The 5,122-nt window shown below is 35.2% G+C and overlaps 1 non-coding gene across 1 annotated transcript; it reads right to left on the reverse strand.

Annotated features, from left to right (window-relative positions):
* Positions 1-4,712: 4,712 nt before the first annotated feature.
* Positions 4,713-4,820, reverse strand: LOC148573965 (small nucleolar RNA R71). Its single transcript, XR_015906692.1, has one exon. It is a non-coding gene; the product is annotated as a small nucleolar RNA R71 (small nucleolar RNA).
* Positions 4,821-5,122: the final 302 nt, after the last annotated feature.

The following is a 5,122-nucleotide window of genomic DNA, read 5'->3' on the forward strand; positions in this document are numbered from 1 at the left end:
TAATTCACACACTTTGTCACAACTTCGCACAACTAACCAGCAAGTGCACTGGGTCGTCCAAGTAATAAACCTTACGTGAGTAAGGGTCGATCCCACGGAGATTGTCGGCTTGAAGCAAGCTATGGTCACCTTGTAAATCTCAGTCAGGCGGATTCAAATGGTTATAGAGTTTTAATAATTAAAAGATAATAAAACGTAAAATGGGATAGAGATACTTATGTAAGTCATTGGTGAGAATTTCAGATAAGCGTATAGTGATACTTTTGTTCCTCCAGAACCTCTACTTTCCTGCTGTCTTCATCCAATCATTCCCACTCCTTTTTATGGCATGCTTTGTGTAGAGCATCACCGTTGTTAATGGCTACTTCCCATCCTCTTAGTGAAAATGGTCTAAGATGCCCTGTCACCGCACGGCTATTCATCTGTCAGTTCTCGATCATACTGGAATAGGATTTAGTAATCTTTTTGCATCTGTCATTACGCCAAGCACTCGCGAGTTTGAAGCTCGTCACAGCCATCCCTTCCCGGATACTTCTCGGAATACCACAGACAAGGTTTAGACTTTCCAGACCTCAAGAATGGCCGCCAATAGTTCTAGCCTATTGATGAGCGGATAATTTATACGCTTTTTGGCATTGTTTTTAGTATGTTTTTAGTAGGATCTAGTTACTTTTAGGGATGTTTTTATTAGTTTTTATGTTAAATTCACATTTCTGGACTTTACTATGAGTTTCTATGTTTTTCTGTGATTTCAGGTATTTTCTGGCTGAAATTGAGGGACTTGAGCAAAAATCAAATTCAGAGGTTGAAGAAGGACTGCTGATGCTGTTGGATTCTCACCTCCCTACACTCAAAGTGGATTTTCTGGAGCTATAGAACTCAAAATGGTGCGCTTCCAATTGCGTTGGAAACTAGACATCCAGGGCTTTCCAGCAATATATAATAATCCATACTTTGGGCGAGTTTAGATGACGCAAAAGGGCATTGAACGCCAGTTCTACGCTGCAGTCTAGAGTTAAGCGCCAGAAACACGTCACAAACCAGAGTTGAACGCCAGAAACACGTTACAAACTGACGTTCAACTCCAAGAATGACCTCTCCATGTGTAAACTTCAAGCTCAGCCCAAGCACACACCAAGTGGGCCCCGGAAGTGGATTTATGCATCAATTACTTACTTCTGTAAACCCTAGTAACTAGTTTAGTATAAATAGGACTTTTTACTATTGTATTTTCATCTTATGATTTTTAGTTCATCTTTAGATCATATTGATCACGTTTGGCGGCTGGCCTCTCGGCCATGCCTGAACCTTCATCACCTATGTATTTTCAACGGTAGAGTTTCTACACACCATAGATTAAGGTGTGGAGCTCTGCTGTTCCTCATGAACTAATGCAAAGTACTACTGTTTTTCTATTCAATTCAACTTATTCCGCTTCGAAGATATTCATTCGTACTCCAACATGAATGTGATGAACGTGACAATCATCATCATTCCCCCACGAACGCGTGCTTGACAACCACTTCCATTCCACCTTAGATTGGATGATTATCTCTTAGATCTCTTAATCAGAATCCTCGTGGTATAAGCTAGATTGATGGCGGCATTCATGAGAATCCGGAAAGTCTAAACCTTGTCTGTGGTATTCCGAGTAGGTTTCAGGGATTGAATGACTGTGACGAACTTCAAACTCGCGAGTGCTGGGCGTAGTGACAGACGCAAAAGGAGGGTGAACCCTATTCCAGTATGATCGAGTACCTCAGATGATTAGTCGTGCTGTGACAGAGCATTTGGACCTTTTTCACAAGAGGATGGGATGTAGCCATTGACAACGGTGATGCCCTCACATACAGCTTGCCATGGAAAGGAGTAGGATTGATTGGATGAAGACAGCAGGAAAGTAGAGGTTCAGAGGAACGAAAGCATCTCTATACGCTTATCTGAAATTCTCACCAATGATTTACATAAGTATTTCTATCTTTATTTTCTGTTTATTTATTATTATTATTCGAAAACTCCATAACCATTTGATATCCGCCTGACTGAGATTTACAAGATGACCATAGCTTGCTTCATACCAACAATCTCCGTGGGATCGACCCTTACTCACGTAAGGTTTATTACTTGGACGACCCAGTGCACTTGCTGGTTAGTTGTGCGAAGTTGTGAAGTTATGTTTGGACCATGGTATTGTGCACCAGTTTTTGGCGCCATTGCCAGGGAGAGAACGAACAACAAATTTTACAACCTCAGAGTAACAATTTCGCATACCAAGTTTTTGGTGCCGTTGCCGGGGATTGTTCGAGTTTGGACAACTAATGGTTCATCCTGCTGCTCAGATTAGGTAATTTTCTTCTTATTTTGTTTTCAAAAAGTTTTCAAAAATTTTTCAAAAATATTTCCTTCTTTTTCATTTTTACCAATTAATTTTCGAAAAAAAAATAAATCTTTTCAAAAATATATTTTTCTTCAGAATTTTTAAGAATGAATTCTAGTGTTTCATGAAAATTGTTGAAGCCTGACTGGCTGTAAAGCCATATCTAAATTCTTTTGGACTGAGGCTTCCAAACCATCAGCATAGGGGCAAGTTAATTTAATGACTTAGCTGTTGAATGTCTGATTTGTATCTTCTAAAGCTTGGCTGGCTATTAAGCCATGTCTAACCCTCAGATTGGTGCTTTAGACTAAGAGTACAAGATTCCTGGAATTCATATTAAAAATTTTGAAATCCTTATTTTTCTTTTTCAATTAATTTTTGAAAAAATACAAAAATTTTACAAAATCATAAAACCAAAAATATTTTGATGTTTCTTGTTTGAGTCTAAAGTAAATTTTTAAGTTTGGTGTCAATTGCATATTTTTATTTTTCTAAAAATTTTCGAAAATTCATGCATTCATAGTGTTCTTCATGATCTTCAAGTTGTTTTTGGCCAGTCTTCTTGTTTGATCTTCATATTTTCTTGTTTTGTGTTTTTTCCTGTTTTTCATATGCATTTTTGCATTCATAGTGTCTATACATGAAAAATTTCTATGTTTGGTGTCTTGCATGTTTTCTTTTCTTGAAAATTTTTCAAAAATAAGTCTTGATGTTCATCTTGACATTCAAAGTGTTCTTGGTGTTCATCTTGACATTCATAGTGTTCTTGCATTCATCATATGTTTTGATCCAAAATTTTCATGCATTGAGTCAATTTTGTGTTTTTCTCTTTCATCATTAAAAATTCAAAAATAAAAAAAATATCTTTTCCTTTTTCACTCATAAATTTTCAAAAATTTGAGTTGACTCTTTCAAAACTTTTTAAAATTTAGTTGTTTCTTATGAGTCAAATCAAATTTTCAATTTAAAAATCTTATCTTTTCAAAATCTTTTTCAAAAATCAAATCTTTTTTATTTTTCTTATTTATTTTCGAAAATTTTAAAAATATTTTTTAAAAATCTTTCTCTTAATTTTATATCAAATTTTCAAAAATATCATCAAAAATTAATGTTTTGATTCAAAAATTTCAAGTTTGTTACTTGCTTGTTAAAAAAGATTCAAACTTTAAGTTCTAGAATCATATCTTGTGATTACTTGTGAGTCAAGTCATTAATTTTGATTTTCAAATCAAATCTTTTTCAAAACTAATTTTAATCATATCTTTTTAAATCATATTTCCTTTTTTCAAAAATTTGATTTTAAAATATCTTCTCTAACTTATCTTTTTGTTTCAATCATATCTTTTTAAAATTTCAATCATATCTTTTTCAAAAACAAATTTCAAAACTTTTTCAATCAATCTTATCTTTTTGTTTCAATCATATCTTTTCTAAAACTACCTAACTAACTACCCCTTTCTAATTTTCGAAAATACCTCCCTCTTTTTCAAAAATTCTTTTTAATTAATTAATTGTTTAAATTTTTAATTTTAATTTTAATTTTATCTTAATGTTCGAAAATCATTAACTCTTTTTCAAAATTAATTTTCGAATTCCCTCTCCCTCATCTTCTTCTATTTATTTAATTACTTACTAACACATCTCCTCATCTCAAATTACCGCTCCTATCCTCACCCTTGTGTTTGGATTATCCATTCTTCTTCACTGTTATTCCCTTTCTTCTTCTACTAACAACAAGGGAACCTCTATACTGTGGTAAAAAGGATCCCTATTATTATTTTTCTGTTCCCTTCTTTTTCATATGAGCAGGAGCAAGGACAAGAACATTCTTGTTGAAGCAGATCCTGAACCTGAAAGGACTCTGAAAAGGAAATTGAGAGAAGCTAAAATACAACAATCCAGAGAAAACCTTACAGGAATTTTCAAACAGGAAGAGGAGATGGCAGCCGAAAATAATAATAATGCAAGGAGGATGCTTGGTGACTTTACTGCACCTAATTCCAATTTACATGGAAGAAGCATCTCCATCCTTACCATTGGAGCAAACAATTTTGAGCTTAAACCTCAATTAGTTTCTCTGATGCAACAAAACTGCAAGTTTCATGGACTTCCATCTGAAGATGCCTTTCAGTTCTTAACTGAATTCTTGCAGATCTGTGATACTGTTAAGACTAATGGAGTAGATCCTGAAGTCTACAGGCTCATGCTTTTCCCTTTTGCTGTGAGAGACAGAGCTAGAATATGGTTGGATTCTCAACCTAAAGATAGCCTGAACTCTTGGGATAAGCTGGTCAAGCCTTTCTTAGCCAAGTTCTTTCCTTCTCAAAAGCTGAGTAAGCTTAGAGAGGATGTTCAAACCATCAGACAGAAAGAAGGTGAATCCCTCTATGAAGCTTGGGAGAGATACAAGGAACTGACCAAAAAGTGTCCTTCTGACATGCTTTCAGAATGGACCATCCTGGATATATTCTATGATGGTCTATCTGAATTAGCTAAAATGTCATTGGATACTTCTGCAGGTGGATCCATTCACCTAAAGAAAACGCCTGCAGAAGCTCAAGAACTCATTGACATGGTTGCTAACAACCAGTTCATGTACACTTCTGAGAGGAATCCTGTGAGTAATGGGACGCCTCAGAAGAAGGGAGTTCTTGAAATTGATACTCTGAATGCCATATTGGCTCAGAACAAAATATTGACTCAGCAAGTCAATATGATTTCTCAGAGTCTGAATGGAATGCAAGC

Source organism: Arachis ipaensis, chromosome B2 (genome assembly GCF_059453495.1).
Source record: "Arachis ipaensis isolate K30076 ecotype BB chromosome B2, ASM5945349v1, whole genome shotgun sequence".
NCBI classification, from domain to species: Eukaryota; Viridiplantae; Streptophyta; class Magnoliopsida; order Fabales; family Fabaceae; genus Arachis; species Arachis ipaensis.